Source organism: Pantherophis guttatus, chromosome 5, assembly GCF_059756535.1.
Source record: "Pantherophis guttatus breed Tessera chromosome 5, ASM5975653v1, whole genome shotgun sequence".
In the NCBI taxonomy this organism is placed as follows: Eukaryota; Metazoa; Chordata; class Lepidosauria; order Squamata; family Colubridae; genus Pantherophis; species Pantherophis guttatus.
In genome coordinates this window covers 45,793,720-45,812,258 of record NC_142067.1, presented here as the reverse complement: position 1 = coordinate 45,812,258, position 18,539 = coordinate 45,793,720, and the positions used below count along the sequence as shown (strand labels likewise).

The window sequence follows — 18,539 nt, the reverse complement described above, 5'->3', positions numbered from 1 at the left end:
TAAGGCTGGTGTTCTCCTGGTTGTCATTAGTTTGGTCTTCATTATACTTAGCTTTAGTTCCTTTTTTACTGTGCTCTTTGATTTTTAGTATTAGAGCTTCTAGTTCCTTTGAATTTTCATCTATCAGGGTAATGTCACCCGCCTGGTTTCTGTGACCAGTGCAAGTTACTGTTGTTTCTTCATTAAACCACACTCTTCTCCCAGTCCAGCTTCCCTTAAAATATATTCAGCATACAGGTTAAATAAATAAAGTGAAAGTATTCAGCTCTGTTGTACTCTTTTAGAACCTGGAGGCAGTTTGTTTCACATGTTCTGTCCATCCTGTGACTTCCTGACTTGTATATAAGTTTCTCATGAAGACCATGAAAGATGGGGGTAAAGAGATGCTGCCTAGGAAATGGTCAGATAGGAGAGAGCTCACAGGTAAATACTGGGCAGACAGATCTTCTATAGTTTTGAAGACCACAAAGGAGGCAGTGGGAGAATTGTACTTTCAGATGTGCAAGATTCCATAATGGAGCTTTACAATAAAGTAGTCATAGCTTATCTGTTGTGTTTCATATCTGGTCTACCTGGTAAGGCTGACAGAAGGACAATGAGATATTCTGGAATTCCTATTTTTCTGAGGATATTCTATAGTGTGACATGATTGACATAATCAAAGCCCTTTCTATAATAATGAGGCACATAATAATTTCCTTTTGGTATTCTTTGTCTTTCTAAATTACCCAGCATGCATTGTCTAAATTACCCAGCAGTAATGTCTCTCATGTTATTAGGGAATTAGCATAACAATAAAACATGCATGGTTATTATGAAATCCTCTCATCAGAAGTATTAATAATATTTATCAGCAATCTGTTCATTTTGTAATAAACAAATTGTGTAGTACAGAAAGATAGCAAACTAGAATATGATTATCATACTTATATGTACTTTTAAAATAATTTTGAAGAAGTGTTCTGGACTTTGTGCAAGTGCAACTACCTCCTTTTATTAAAGTAGCACATAAATGCAATGACATCTTTTTTTCCTAGCTTAGTCAGAAGCTACAATAAAGTTGGGCTGCTTTAATGAAGAGCAGAGAGATGCTAAACTCTTAAAAACATCCAAAGCACTTGTTCTAATTCATTTTCAAATGTACAGAGCCATAACGATTTATTGAAATATATATATTTCTCCTCCTAGCTCTATATGTTTTTTAAAAAACCTAAATTATATTCCTACTGGTTCTTAAAAACCTGTAATATTGCAATGAAAAGTGATAAATAATGCATGTTTCATTTTTTAAAAAATAAATGTATAAATGTCACTGTGTGAGAAACAGAAGAAGTGTGCTCTTGCAGTCATATACATCTTACCCACCAGGCCTCATTAATTTGGAATTATAAAGAGAATCCTATCTTTACAAAGCAGAACAGGTATTGTTCTGATGAGATGATGGCAGCCCACCACTTGGCAGTCCCATTGGGTGATAAATGTCCTAAGGCCCCAAAGTTGACGACACATTTTTCATCATTAATCCAGCACATTGTGAATTGGTATAGTTGCATTGATTTCAACTAGGGGGTATCATATGCTGTTAAAAAGGTGATGACTTGCTAAAAATGAAGGACTGAAACTAATCAAATGTATTAGAGCCTTTTCTGGCAGCTTGCGTAGATAGCTGTGGGGTACTAACATAATAAGACTCTTGGCAGGCATATTTCAGTTTAGTATGGGAATGCCACATTTTAATAGTTATTAAGTGAAACACTAAAGTAGAAACACCATTTCAGGTTCCTTTGATTTTTTTTATTAAAAAAACCACACAAATTCAGGCAATAGAATTTTAAAAAATATTCCAATGCTCATTCTGTCAAAAAGGAAAGTTACATGGAATTTGACAACACTGGAATTTATGAATACTGTGCCTTTATTATGGCTACTGAAATATTGAAAAGATAAATGTATGGCCCCATTCACTCAATGGATTGAAGACCTTGCTATCTATGTATGGATTGCCTATAAACATAGTATTTGTATAGACTACTATAATGAAATATGGAACTCATTTATACAAAATATAGCAGGTTAAGTACAATAGGTTAATATATATATATATACACACACATATATATGTATGTATGTATGTATGTATATGTATATGTATATATGTATATGTATATGTATATGTATGTATGTATGTATGTATGTATACACACAGGCACATATACTGTTTTTATGTATAGTGTTCATACATATTTGCATTATAATTTTTCTCTCTTTTTCTGGTTTTTTTTACAAAAAGATAAAAACATCAAAGAAAGAATAATTTAAAGTGGTTTATAAGGAATTTCATTTATAACATTGTTATTGAATTGCTTAATTTATCTATCTGTCTCCATCTCAGTAAATCCTTTTATTTTGGCAAGAAATATGTAACTCTTTGTATTCAAGTATTTTGTTTTCCTGACTTAATGTGTTTGATATTGCTAATTCTCTCCCTCCTTCTCCCTCTCCCCCCACACTCTCTCAAAAAAATATCTCATGTAAGTCTGAGCTACAAATGAAAATCGCCCTGATATGAATAGTTCTGATATCCTGCACCATGTTGATGTTAGATTTTCTTACTACTAGGGTATGATTGTTATTATAATCCATATTTTGTGTTACCTGATAGTTTAGCATGGACAGAACGATCTTAAAGCAGAATGCTAAATCTTACATAGTTACCATACAGGAATTTTTCAAATCACAACTGCATTTGGGATCCAGATTGCCATTACTAAACATAATATGACAAGACTGTATGACTTAGTGATGGCAATTTGGATTGTTGGGTTGTTGTAATGAGTCAGGGGAGGGGTGCTGTGATGCAATAGGAATGGTGTGAGCTCAGGAAGGATGGGAAATACGGTCATGGGATATTTGTGTGCAACACATGGAGCCTCAGGAAGGAAGGTTCGTCAGTGTGTGCATGTCTATGAGTACAGGAAGGCTAGAGAAAAAGAGTGGTGTATGTGTGTGAGCTCAGAGAAGCTGCATAAAGGGGATACAGCATGTGCATGTATGCAAGTATAAGGAAGCAGGTGAAGAAGGCCACTTGTGGGTGTGTGCTTGTGTGCAACTCAGGCAGCCTAAGGAAAGAGAACATGGAGTGCATGTATATAAGAGAAGGTAGCCCAGGAAGGAGGGTACTGTGAGTGCATGCATGTATGTGTGGAGCAGGGAGGCCAGGAAATAAGGTGTAGGGCGCATGCAGCAAAAAGGGAAAGGAGACATAGTGTATGTAAGCAAATAAAGGCTGGATAATGAGTAAGACTTACCCAAACGATTTGTAACCTTCCCTGCTAGCTTCCCTGTTGACTTTGCTGGTGGGAAGCTGGAAGGAAAGATCTCAAATGGTGATCTTATGACCATGGGATGCTGCAACCCATCATAAGTTTGAACTGGTTGCAAAGTGCCTGAATTTTGTTCACATTACCATGGGGGTTCACAACATCTGGAACTTTGAGGATTAGTTTTAAGCCCCTTAATTCAGCACTGTTGTAACTTTTAATGGTTTGCTGAACAGTCATAACTTGAGAACTACAGTACCTGTACACCATTTTATAAGCCTCTGTAGGAACAGATATCCATACTGAACCTGCAATTTTCTTTATTTTTTCATCATTTAAATTTAGAGCTAGAGATTGAGAGATGGCATACAAAGTTGAAAATGTCAGTCTTTTATGATAGGTCAAGCTAGGAAATAAATGCCATAAGAACCATTGAAATTTTACTTCATTGTTATAGGGTATAATAAAAGAAAATTGAAACCCTGGCAGAGCTTTTCTTTCTTCTCTTATGATAAACAGACCCAGTGTGGAGACTTTTTTTTCTTTCCTTCCTCTTTCAGTGCTAAACTGATATTTATATAGCCATTTTTCCAATCTTTTTCAATCTCTGTTCTCTGTATAGGAAGACACTTTAAACATAGTTTGAAGGATACTATAGATATGCTATATAGTAACAACCAATATAAAGAGAGTAATTTGAAAATTAAATATTATCTAAAATTCTACATGACCTAAAATCAATACTGAATATATGACTGAAAATTCAGCATTTATATTTTAAAATAGAGGTGTATGAACAATACCTTATTAAAATTATTTTACTAGGCCAAAATTTAATGGAATCACATTCCAGTAGCTAGATCAGCATAACATATAATACAATTTCAGAAACAACATGAGTATATTAAATAGGATTATTAAATAGAGAGTTAAAGGAGGGAGCTATTAATCATTGAGGATACATCTGCCCACCCTGGTCTCTGACAAATTTGTATCAGTAGGAGACCAATAATTGAGAAGCAAAAACTAGTTCATAAGGTAATTGTTTTAGAGTCTTCCTCTTTTATGCATTTGCTTATTTGTATTTGTTTAAATTCCTGACACTGTTTTTAAAAATGTGGGGATATAGGAAAATTGTGGGGAGATGAGAAGGTACAAATCCTTGATTTTATTTTATTGGCAAGGAATTATAGAAGTGGTTTGCCTCCTTCCTTGATTGAGAGAAAATGACTAGTTCAATGTCATCCAGTTGTCTTTGTGCTTAAGGAGGGACTACACCTCATGGTCTCCCAATTTCTAGCCTTATACTTTAACTGCTACACCAAAGTGGCTTCTTCACTAATAATCATGCAGCGTTATTCAGTGCCCCATGTGTGTTGGAGGTGAAATCTAAATTAGCATTCAAAGCCTTCCTATGAGCTATGATTATGAAATGAACCTCACTGCTATGGGACCTTAGCAATCAGGTTGATATTGAAAAGTAAAGCAGGATTTAGCTCAGTTGCATGTGAAACCAACAGAGTTGGGTTTCTGAAAAGCTTCAAATATTGTTAGTTGCTGTTCATCAGGCACCTTTTTTTTCTCTAACGAAAGAAAGCACAACAATTTATATTCTGATTTGGATGCTTGTCTTGATAAATTGTTTAAATGAAAAAGAGATTGTGTGCCATAACACACCAGATTATACTGCACTTGTTCCTTCTGTGTTTTTATTTTTAAATTTCTTACTATTAATATGCTGTTATTACTGAAATAACTATTTCCATTTAGTACTTTCTTTTAGCTTATTTTAAATTCCCATTTATTATAAGCTGTGGTGTTCTTGAAGGAATTGACCAGAAATTGTTGCAGAATGCTTTTCTGTAAAATAAATTGTTGTCTTGATCTACCCTTAAAAATTTTGAGTGCAAGTGGGACTCAACATAGGCATTTTGTATCTTTTTCTGTGACTGTATGTATGGAGAACATCTCTTAAGAGGAAAGTGAACATAGAGGAACAAGTTCTTAATATGTAGTTTCTTCATTTTTTTTCAATGTCTCTCTGTGCAATACCATAATGTTGGCTATACTGGCACTTTATGTGTGAGTCATCCTTACTCATACCCAAAAAGAATGGAAGACTGTACCATAAACCTTCTGCATAGTGTTCACTTTTGTTAGCATTAAGGAGGTAACTAATTCATTTGTGACTTTTATTCTCTCGTTTTCTCATTAGAATTAATGAATTCTAATTTAAAACTTGCTTGAGTTTTAATGGTGTCAAAACCTTTTCTTTCCCATTCTTTTCCAAGCCATTTAAATAGCATTGCTCATTTAAAACCTGTTATGTTAAACCAATTTTAATTCTTATTCTTCTCAATTTTTTCCCCTTTATCCATTCTTCTCAATTTTTTGATATTGTTTAGCCATATATTATCAGTCAGTCTTACATATTAATTAAAGTGCTTTGTGGGTCATTTTAGGAGTACAAAATAATTTACCGAAGAGACCTAGAATGAAAGATGTGAAATGTGTTTCTAAATCAATTATGAGTTCATTCACTGCCAGCATCTTGTGTGTAATAGTGTGTAACCAGTTGAATCTTGTGGTTAAGGTACCAGACTAGAAACCAAAAAACTGTTAAGTTCTCATCCTGCCTTAACCATGAAAACATCTGTGTGATCTTGAACCAATCGCTCTTTCTCAGCACAATTCACCTCATGGGATTGTGTTTGTGAGGAAAATAAGGTGAAGGAATATTAGGTATGTTTGCTGCCCTGATTCATTTATACAAAATAAAAAATAAAAAATAAATCTATCTCTTATCTATCCATTCCATTCCACCTCCCTCCCTCCACCATGTATGCATGCATGCATGCATGCATGCATCAATCCATCCATCATCTATCTAGATTTCATCAGCTACCTAATAGTGTACTACAATTTATTTTAAAAAATACTAACAGAATTAATGCTTAAGTGCAGAGCATTGTTTCAAAAACTATAAACAATTATCCTTAATTTCTCATTTCTGACTAGTAATATGTAACAGAAATTGTAATATTCTGAAGTTTTTTTAATGTTTCTTCCACTTAACAGCAAAACACAAGAGTGCAAATCATATATAGTGGTGTTTTTTATATATCTGCAGTACAAAGATAAAAAGATTACTGAACATTATTCTCAAATTTTTTAATGCATATTAAATTGTGCCAGAATACAACAGACATTAAAAATAAGCATCCTCCCTTTTGGATCTTTCATTGAATTCTTCCTTTTCTATGGGAAAAGATTAGCCCATCTCACAAATAATCACATATATATCAATCTGAAGATACTAAATCTTTTCTTCAATCATCTAGTGATATTCAGAACACATGCTTTCTCCATAGTTGTACCTGTCTTCTGATACATCATCCCACCCAAGGTTTGGCTGGCCCTAATTGCTCAGAAAGCTTTGAAGACCTGTTTTTCTAGGGATGGTAGCAAGGAAGATAAGTAAGCCAACACTGCTGGTGAATATTGTTTTCATCAGTCGCTTTGTGTTATTTTTTCAGAAAAGGGTTTTTTTTACATTGTATTTTTTACATTTTCATAGGGTTCTTTTTTCTTTTCTTTTTAAGATTAAAGAATGTGAGGCTAAAAACGGAGTATCTTTTAAGAGAAAATATTGCACTAATACCTACTCATTGGATAGCATCCTGTCTAGAGCATGCACACGCACATATATTAAACTAACTAACCAAAAAAAAAAAAATCCTCAAAGGAAATTCCATGGCAATTCCAAAGCAAGGAATTACAAAACCAAATAATATATCAAGAAAGGAATTCCCAAGATAATCAGAACTTGAAAAATTCTGGATTTTATTAATGATATCAACCTAAATTAAGCCCTTTGCTTTAATTTGTTGATCTCAGATTACACGATAATATCATGACTTACTAACATAAAAATGGTAATGGAAGAGGGTGGTAATTAACCAAGTTCTAAATATGATCAGTCAGTGTTTATACAGTATGTCACTGATGTGAGTACACCCCCTCACATTTTGTAACTATTTAAGTATATCTTTTCATGTGACAACACTGAAAAAAAAGAGACTTGACTACAATGTAAAGTAGTGAGTATACAGCTTGTATAACAGTGTAAATATGCTATCTGCTCAAAATAACACAACATACAGCCATTAATGTCTAAATTGTTGGCAAGTGAGTAGACCCCTAAGTGATAATGTCCAACTGGGCCCAAAAGTGCCAATATTTTGTGTGGCAGCATTATTTTTCAGCACTGCCTTAACCCTCTTTGGTATAGAGTTCACCAGAGCTTCACAGGTTGCCACTGGAGTCCTCTTCCACTCCTCTATGATGTCACGGAGCTGGTGGCTGTTAGAGACCTTGCGCACCTCCACCTTCCATTTCAGGATTTCCCACAGATGCTCAATAGGGTTTAGGTCTGGAGACATGCTTGGCAGTCCATCACCTTTACCCTCAGCTTCTTTAGTAAGGCAGTGGTCATTTTTGAGGTGTGTTTGGAGTCGTTATCATATTGGAATACTTTCCTGCAGCCCAGTCTCTGAAGGGAGGGGATCATGCTCTGCTTCAGTATGTCACAGTATATGTTGGCATTCATGGTTCCTTCAATGAACTGTAGCTCCCCAGTGCCAGCAGCACTAATGCAGCCCCAGACCATAACATTCCCACCACCATTGACTGTAGGCAAGAACACTTGTCTTTATACTCTTCACCTGGTTGCCGCCACACACACTTGACACCATCTGAACCAAATAAGTTTATCTTGGTCTCATTGGGCCACAGGACATGGTTCCAGGAATCCATATCCTAAGTCTGCTTGTCTGCAGCAAACCGTTTGCGGGCTTTCTTGTGCATCATCTTTAGAAGAGGCTTCCTTCTGGGACAACAGCCCTGCAGACCAATTTGGTGCGGCGTACGGTCTGAGCACTGACAGTCTGACCTCCCATCCCTTCAACCTCTGCAGCAACTCTGGCAGCACTCATAGGTCTATTTTCCAAATCCAACCTCTGGATATGACGCTGAGCATGGGCACTCAAGTTCTTTGGTCGATCATGGCGAGGCCTGTTCTGAGTGGAACCTGTCCTCTTAAACCACTGTATGGTCTTGGCCACCATGCTGCAGCTCAGTTTCAGGGTCTTGGCAATCTTCTTATAGCCTAGGCCAGTGGTCGGCAAACCACGGCTCGTGAGCCACATGCGGCTCTTTGGCCCCTTGAGTGTGGCTCTTCCACAAAATACCAAAAAGTCCACAAAGTGCTGAAAAGTCCTTCAGCCGGTGAGAAGAAAGCTGTGCATGCGCGAAGATGGCGGCAGTGACTGGAGGTCTTTTCGGCGCTGTGCACCAGTGGCTGGGTAGAAAGATCAAAAGGTACGGAGCAGCCTTTAATTAGGTAAAAGAAGACAAACCACTGAGGGAAGGAGCCCACTGAAGCTGCCGGTGTTGCAGCCGCCCCCCCCCCCGCAGCTTGGAGCTCCAAGCGGAAGAAGTCCTCGGCTGTTGCAAAGAAGAGGCAGCTCTGGGTGAGCCATGCCCACTTCTTTCTCTTTGAGAGCTGCTTTGCAAACAAGGTGCAAAGCAGTTCTCAAAGAAAACAAAGTGGGTGTGGCGCACCCAGAGCTGCCGCTTCTTTGCAACAGCCGAGGATAGAAGAGTTCACTCAGGAGTGACGCCAGCAAGGAAGGTGGGTGGGTCGGAGGGAGGCATAGCCCAAGCTCTCTGGGATGGGTAAACAAGTGTGGGGAGGTGAACGGGAGCAGACTTGGCCCTCCGCGTGTTGCATCCCCCTCCCCCTACTTTTTAATTGTAGTTAAAAAGAACTAATTAAGTTAATAACAATGTACCTACCTATATAGTTTAAGTTTAAAAAATTTGGCTCTCAAAAGAAATTTCAATCATTGTACTGTTGATATTTGGCTCTGTTGACTAATGAGTTTGCCGACCACTGGCCTAGGCCATCTTTATGTAGAGTAATTTGTTTTATCAGATCCTCAGAGAGTTCATTTCCATGAGGTGCCATGTTGAACTTCCAGTGACCAGTATGAGAGAAGAGTGATAACATCACATTTAACACACCTGCTCCCCCTTCACACCTGAGACCTTGTAACACTAACACCGTCACATGACACCAGGGAGGAAAATGGCTACTTGAGCCCCATTTGGACATTATCACTTAGGGATGTATTCACTTTTATTGCCAGCAGTTTAGACATTAATGGCTGTGTGTTGCGTTATTTTGAGGGGACAGCACATTTACACTGTTATACAAGCTGTATACTCACTATTTTACATTGTAGCCAAGTGTCATTTGTTCAGTGTTGTCACATGAAAAGATATACTTAAATATTTACAAAATGTGAAGGGGTGTACTCACTTCTGTGACATACTGTAAATCCCTCAATGCTTATGAATTGTATTGATTACATTGAAATCTGAAGAAATTGTTACTTTAGCAAATATTTTATTCAGAATAAAATGAAAATTGGTTGAATGTTCCAAATCATATGGAAGCATTCTGAGCATTTTCACAAAGTAAAGAGTTATTGTATATGTTTTAAAACTATTATATATGATATACAGATTTTTAACTCCAAAATATATATTTCTATTTATTCCAAAATGACAGTTTAAAATGGTGAAATTGATAGCTAAAAATAAAGTGAAATATTCTTATGCATTTTGCATCTTAACAAGCCGGCTGTCTCATTGGAATGCACTGCCTTTTTGTGCTACAGTTTATTTTTGGAATTTAATAAGGCACCTGTCATATCTGCCTCAAGGCTAAAGAATATAAAGGAGGAGAAATCCGAAGTACTGTCATGTTTGAATGACATGGGGCCAATTTTAATTTTTTATGGGAGGTGACTGAAATTAACAGGCCTTAGTGGCAAAGAAGCATTGCTCTGCCATCTGCTTTAAATAACCTGAGTTGATGAGCCAGTAATGACGTTGCCTGGTGACAGTCAGTGGATAAATTGTTATTTATTTTTTTTTGTTGATGGAACTTTTGGGGTTAGTTCTTTTAGCAGTATTTAGTTGTTTTATGTATTATCTTTAATATATAATGCCACAAAACATGTACAGGGAAATGCCAGGTCTAGGGATCATAAAAATAGTTTGAATAAAATGTTAATGATAAAAACATAATGATTTCACCCTACTATTTGCTGATAAATGATTTAAAAACTTTTTTTATTGCAGTTTCTTCTAAACATTATTAATGTCCATATTTTTTTTAAAAAAAAGCAGTTGCCATGTTTGAACATAATGACCAATGTTTGTTTCATTTAAAACAGGAGATGAAGTTTTCATAAACTCCTTCAGAAGCATAAAAAGCAGTTTGGGAATATAGCAGATAAGATTAATTCATCCATGAAACAATAAACCATATCTTGACCATTCTAAAGCAGGAACAGTCCATTCCGAGGAGGGCCATTGAAGATTCTCCCTGCAAGAGCTCTTAATGTGTGTCATGAGCTTATTTCTTTCTTATGAAATCTAACATAAACTTTTCCTCCTTTTAAAAAAACAACAACCTGAAAGCCAATTATGAGAAATAATATATATACATGAAATAAAACATTTCTTTTTTTGCCTAATTTAGCTTTTAAAGCTGTACTCTTAAGTATATTTCCTATTTATCATTCCGGTAATAACAATGTGCTTTTCTTAAAAATGTGTACACTGTTGAAATAATATCCAACAATATTTAAATGTAAAGGAGCAATGTTGTCAGAGATTGAAAGCTCATAACAAATCCACTTGTAAAAGCTATTACCGCTTATCAATATAATAATAATCCTACCTCATTTTTACCTCAAGTTATAAACTTTATAGATTGGTACCTATTCTCAGATCATTCATGGGAAACACTCACCTTTAGCAAACAAAAACCAAGCTACTGGAACCAGAAATTATTGCTTGTGCCTTCCCTTAACTGTTAGCAAATACTGAATCAGTCAAAGATTCATTTTCTTTTGGATATACCTTTCTTTTTTTCAAATTGGAAATCCTTTAATAGAAAAAAATATTAAATTTCGTAAGTCTAAAAATTATATTTCTAATAAATCTTTTAATTTTAAAATATTAAACTTTTAAATGTATAGTAAAAATATTGCTAATAACCTGCTTGTTCAGGTGTTGGTGTTTATATTGTTTATGAAGTTTTTTTGCAGAGCACTGAGGATCTGCCAGTGGTCAAAAGTAAAGTAAAATAACCATATGGTTGTTTGCTGCCATGTTATTTTAACCAATCATGCATTAACATAGCAGATGGCTATGCTTTGCTTTAAAACACTTATTTGTCTTTCCTTCCTACAGGCAACGTATCAGTATCTGGAAATGTGGCCTTTTTTCACACAAGAAAGAAATATTTATGGTAATAGTATCTAAGCTGTCAAAAAGAAGAGTCAAAGCAGCAAAACAGGAAAAAATAGTGCAGTTCAATATTTTTCATGAAGCAGCATTGAGAAATTCAAGCATGCTTGAACAAAGAAAATCTATTTTCTGCACTATAGATTTCTCCAACATTACAGCATTTACTTGACTCTCCAATTGATCATATTATCTGAACCTCGTTTTGTTATATTCCTAAGAAGGAATTCCTAAATTAGATAACTGTTTTAAAGGTTCGGACTGCTGATCATGAGTAACAATCTATGACATACAATATGATTTACCTCAATGATTCATTTAATAATTACAATGGTGGAAATTTTCTTTATTCTTTTATTTTATTAATATTTGATGACAGAAATACTACATTTTATTTATTCATCTTATTTTATTTTATTTATATTGTTTGTATATGAAAGACAGATAAAAAAGACAGGATAATGTGTGTATATGTATATGCATGTATATGTGTACACATATTCATAAACACAGATTGAAACAAAGAATTGAACTAGACAATTCTTAGGGAACTTGATAGGTCAGTGAAGTTTTGAAACAAACTCCTTATGAAAAAGAATGATATTGAAGAAAACATGAATAAAATAGATAGAGGAGATAAACTATAATTTTAATCATAGAGAACCAGTTCACACACACCACTAACCATAAACAATGAATTGCAAATCACAATTACTGGCATGCATAAGTCAAAACTGAACTAATCACATAGTTAATAACAATATATAAATATAGTTAAAATTCCTTTTGAAAAGGCAGACTAGAAAAGCTTAATGCAAATATTCTGGATATATTAATCATTTGCATTATTCAAATAGTGCACAGTTTTTTTAAATATTTATGGTCATATTTGTTTAGCTGCCCATCTCACTTCTATAATACATTGAAAGCCAAAATAGATTAAAACCAAAAAAACCCACAAATTAATGTGAAAACAATATAAAAATAAATACATACATGTATAAAATGGTGGGAAGCATGTAGACTGTGTGTCAGTTAACCATCATACAATCACTGTATTGTAGGATTTTATTTATTTATTTATTTATTTATTCGATTTATATGCTGCCCTTCTCTGGAGACTCAGGGCGGCTTACAATACGTTAAGCAATAGCCTTCATACTTTTGTATATACCTGCTTAGTAGGGCTTTCGGCCCCCCCAAGCGGTGTTCTTTTTTATACAAAGCCAGCTTATTGCCCCCACAATCCGGGTCCTCATTTTACCTACCTTGAAAGGATGGAAGGCTGAGTCAACCTTGAGCCTGGTGAGATTTGAACTTGCAGTAATTGCAGGCAGCTGGTGCTACTTTAACAGCACTTAGTCAGCTGCGCTGCCAAGGGATTGCTAAACTCGTTGACAAAATCATGTTTTGAGGGCTGTCAGAAATTTAGAAATTATAATCCCTTTCTCTATTTGTGTCCTGAAAGAGATGCCAGAGATTTTCTGCATCATAGAATGACATGGAATAGTTACAGTGAATATCTATATGAGATTGAATATTTTGATTTTTTTTTAATTTTTTAATTTTTTTAAAAATTTTAAAATTTTGATTTATATGCCACCCTTCTCCTGAGACTCAGGGTGGCTTACAATGCGTTAAGCAATAGCCTTCATACTACTGTATATTTTATACAAAGTCAGCTTATTGCCCCCACAAACCGGGTCCTCATTTTACCTACCTTAGAAAGGATGGAAGGCTGAGTCAACCTTGAGCCTGGTGAGAATTGAACTCGCAGTAATTGCAGGCAGCTGGAAGCTAAATACTACTTTTAACAGTAGCATTAGTCTGCTGCACCATTCACGCTCCTTTTGATTGATTAAATATCTTGATTGATTAAATATTAGTCGAATTAACATGCATGAATGACTTTATGAAACACCTACACTCTTAAATAAAAACAGTGGAAAATCTGTCATTATGATAACTATTAGTTCTGATACTAATCTAAAAATATAATCTCTATAGAAGAGAATATTTGTAGTTCAGGGCTGAATTGTGGAATCTTTGGTGCTCTCTGAGTTTGGTTGTTTTCTTGCAGATGTTTCATTATCAAACTACGTAACATCAAAAGTGTGCAGACTCTCATCAAATGATAGGTTTATCTATATTTTAATTAATATTTTGTTCAAATATAACCATGATTTAAACACAAAAATGGATGGATGGATGGATAGATAGAGAGATAGATAGATACGTCAGATATTTGAAAAGAAACATGAAAGGAAATGTGAATTTACTAGCAATTACTAATTTTTCTGTTTATAAAAAACTATTCGACTTGTCCATTTCTGCCTACTATCAGGTTTTTACATCAGATGTAGTGGTATAATCCAAAATTTGAAGACTGAATTTGTGAAGGCTATAGCACTATCATACTTTAATTCACTACTTTTTAAATGTTTTCATGCCTATTTCACTTTACAGTAATTACAACAGATTAATGACAGTGCTGGGTTTTTTTTCTTATAACAATAAGAATATCATGATTAATTTTAATTGAGTTGTTTTGGGGGTCCAATTATAAATCATTTTTAAAAACTATACTGCTACAATAATTACATAAAGTAATATTTTTCAAATTCTATTTTAATATAAAATTTTGAGTGGAAAGTAGCTTTCCTATTCTAAAAACTGCTAAAAACAAACTCTCTAGATTATATAATGTTAATGGTTTCCGGCAATGAACATACAATGCATTTGTCACTTGCCATTTAATTTGGCTATATTAGCTTCCACTAGTTGGGTGAAAAATGTGCTCCATTTGACCTGATCTAGACAATCTAGCATAAGAACTAGCATTTATGGCTACAAATGAGGTGGGCATAGCAGCTGCAAGATATAAATGCCAAGTTTCAGAGTTTATATTACAACTGTACCATCTGGGTCTCTGGCTAGTTCCTTTTATTGTCTCTTGGCTGCCTTATGGCTAGCTTTTTTGGACAGCACAAGAGCGTATGAGATATTTACTGGGTCAGATCATTTATGGGAACCTCTTGCCATTTGTGATTCCACTTGTTTCCATTGAAGTGAGCTGAAATGAAGATGGTTCTGTTTTTTTGTTTTTAACTGTATGACTTGAATGAAATGGAACAGGTGTTTTTAATTCATTAAAAAGCATCTTTCTGTTTAATATACAAAGTATTAGAATTGCTGCTTGCTTATACATCATATAAAATTATCTGGGCTAATTTCTATATATAATAATATCTTGAAAAGTTTTGGCATGATACCTTTTTTTACATCATATCATTATGCAAATTCGTGTTTACCACACATACATATATAGTTTATTAATTAGCCCATAGGCCATATCAAAGTGCAGAGTTTCAAACACAAATTATTGCTAAAATCTGATAAAAACAATTTAAAAAGAGATTGGAATAAAATACAATTTAAAATGAAGTTGGAATAAAATACAATAATTTAATATATAGGTAAATAAAATAAAATAAAATAAAATTATATTTCAGTATCATCCCTACAATCTACCCCAATCAATCCCAATATTGATCCCAACCAAACCATTTTGCTCAGGTACTGTGCCGTATTAAATGTTGTTTTCAAATTCTGGCTCCACATAAGGTAAGTTGTTTTAATATGAGGTTCCCAATGGGTCATTCGTTTAGTATATGGGCCAATGTACCCATCTCTCACCCTATTATATACAAGCAACAGTCAAATAGGATATGAGTCAGGTCTTCTACCTCTGCCGCTCCACAAATGCAAAGACATCCATTATAGGGTATAAATATCTGACTATTGTGTCAAGCTGTTCAAATCTCACTTGCATAAATACCTCCCTAAGATATTTTGGCAATTGTAACTTTAAATAACTGTCTATTTGAAAAGTACATTTATATTTGCTCAGCCATTTCAAGTTACCAGCCTTACTAAGGATAGTAATATCATTTTGTGCTGCAGTATCCTTGATTCTTTGAGCAGTTCTTTTTTTTTTTTTTTTTACTTTTTCTCCTGTTACACAAGAGACAGGAAGACCATAGCTTCTTACAAAATTGGTCAGTTTAGTGATCCAAGTTTAAAACGCATATCAATAGAAATCTACCATTCCCTTACAAGTTCAGAAATATTATCCAAACTTCAGATAATGAGAAGAAACAGTGGGCAAAAGCAATTAGAATCATGAGAGGAGAAAAAGAAGATCCATCGCTTTGTTTTGAGACTCTCATTAAGTCCATCAAACCAGGACTTTCTCTGTCTTTACCTCAGCTCATTCACTTCTTCATCTTCATTTTTTCTCTATGTGATAAATGCTCCTCAGTGTGCTTATTACTTGTCACTCAGTTGGATATTTGATCCATAACCATTCAGCATCGTTCATTCTTGAATTTATCTATTCTTGTTTTATCATATACACTTCTTAAAAACTCATTCTTGCTGCATTAAAATTGCTTTGCTTCCTTCCTTCTTTTGTATAATAAAGTGAATAGAAGCACACACTTATATACCTTTTCTTCAATAAATATTCGTTTTTCTTATAAACTACAGAATACCCCTCACTTTACTGCAAGCAGTAGTGTACCTTGAAATTTCTGTTATCCCATATAGTGTAAAGTTTATACTGAGATTTACTCTGATCCTAATAAACTCTGATACTGAGATTTATATACTTATTAGTTAGCTCTAGTTTTTCACAATTATGTAATATTTGCAATTTTTCACTCCTTTTTCTAACACAACTATTTATGATATTCTAATAAGAAGATTCAAACTGTTTCTTCCTGACCTTGTACTTTTATTCTTGGGTCCCCCCCCCCGAGTTCCTTTTCTTCAACAACCATTTTTACCTCTGCATTCTACTCTTGACACTACCAGAAAATAATAATAGGGTAAAAAAATATTTCCTGGGTGGCATTCATTCATTCCCCCCCCAAAACAAAAACAATTCACAATATCTTTCCATATCATGCAACAATTGTGAATGTATAAGTTGCTGTGACGATAGTGTTAATATCAAACTGCAGGTTCAGATTTAGAGTAAAGGTCCCTCATATAAATTATGGATCTTTGTCAATATATACCAACCATTCCCTCTTTTGAAAGTAGAAAAAGATATTTTTTTTTAATGTGTAGAATCCAGGAAAGATTTTTACAGAAATGTTGGTAAGGAATAGAACTTCATCTTACCAAATATTTTTGGTGCATAAATGAAATTTTCTAAGAGGCTGGAAGAATCCAGGTAATGGAAACAGAGAAACATTTTAGGAGTATACTATTTCTATAGAAATAGTCCAAAATATATAGCAGAAATTTGTCATAGTTTTTTAATTCTGTTTTCACTGTGGTTTTATACCTCACATTGTTTGCTTCTCTTATCTATCTACTCTTATCTACCATCAATTTGCTTTGAGTGTTAATAGCTCAGATTCTTGTAGAGAGTGTTAGCATGTAATAAGCCTGTATTCATTTGAACCAACTTGGCTCCTGATTTCCTGTGCCTGAAATTGTGGTTTTTGTGGAGAACAATTTTTTTTTGGGGGGGGGGAGGATCTATTCTCATGTATGTATGTCTCATTCAAAAGCTCCTTATGGTTATTAAATTTAATTCTCAGGAATTGGAGTTTTGCATCAGCTAAAGAAGTTACCCATCCATGGTAGTATTTCTGAGCTTATCCCACAAAATTATTTTAAGTATAGAATCAAAAGCAATTTTAAAATTTAAGAATACCACATATAAAGTTGCTTTTAAATTATGTACATGCTTCCAGAAAAAAATGCTGTTGCAGCAAAATTGAAGCGTCGGAAAAGACACCTGGAGAGCGATTGGAGGACAAGCCGATCTGAATCTGACCGAACACAGGTGAGATCTTATATTAAGACCTACCTAGTGGCGATAAGAGCGGCAAAGTCTAGCTACTTCTCCGCTCTTATTGTATCTGCAGAGAACCGCCTAGCTGCACTGTTTAGGGTGACCCGCTCCCTACTTCAGGTGGGGGTACAGGAAGATCCCTTAAAAGGTTGAGCTGAGGATTTTGTACAATTCCTGCATGATAAAGTCGCTCAGATTCGGGAAGGCCTGGACTCCGATTGGGTAGATCCAGGGGAGGAGACGGGCAGGTCTTGAGAGCGTTATCTGGGAAGAGTTTGACTCTGTGACTCCTGAGGACGTGGACAGGATTCTGGGCAAGCTTAACGCTGCCACATGTTTATTGGACCCGTGTCCCTCCTGGTTGGTACTGGCCTCCCGGGAGGTTACACGAGGCTGGCTCCAAGGGATTATAAATGCTTCTCTGAGTGAGGGTGTCTTTCCCGCTGCCTTGAAAGAGGTGGTTGTGAAGCCCCTCCTCAAGAAGCCTTCCCTGGACCCGGCTATATTATCAAATTATCGTCCAGTCTCCAATCTTCGCTTTGTTGCAAAGGTTGTTGAGAGTGTGGTGGCGCGACAACTACCCCGATACCTGGATGAAGTTGTCTATCTGGATCTGTTCCAGTCGGGCTTCAGGTCATGATACAGCACGGAAACGGCATTGGTCGTGTTGGTGGATGATCTCTGGAAGGCTCGGGACAGAGGTTGCTCCTCTATCCTGGTCCTATTAGATCTCTCAGCGGCTTTTGATACCATCGACCATGGTATCTTACTGCACCGGCTGGAGGGGTTAGGAATAGGGGGCACCATGCTTTGGTGGTTCTCCTCCTTCCTCTCTGACCGTTCGCAGTTTGTGTTGGCAGGGGGGCAGAGGTCGACCTCGAGGCACCTTATTTGTGGGGTGCCGCAAGGGTCAGTCCTCTCACCCCTTCTGTTCAACATTTATGTAAAACCGCTAGGCGAGATCATCC

At 35.5% G+C, this 18,539-nt stretch overlaps 1 protein-coding gene and 1 long non-coding RNA gene across 19 annotated transcripts in view; both read left to right on the top strand.

Moving 5' to 3' along the window:
• Nucleotides 1-18,539, top strand: part of ROBO2 (roundabout guidance receptor 2) — a 727,272-nt gene that overhangs the window by 459,088 nt on the left and 249,645 nt on the right. The window lies entirely within an intron of this gene.
• LOC117668409 (uncharacterized) lies at nt 7,535-10,940 on the top strand. The gene is made up of 2 exons (XR_004592292.2): nt 7,535-7,822; nt 10,625-10,940. It is a non-coding gene; the product is annotated as an uncharacterized LOC117668409 (long non-coding RNA).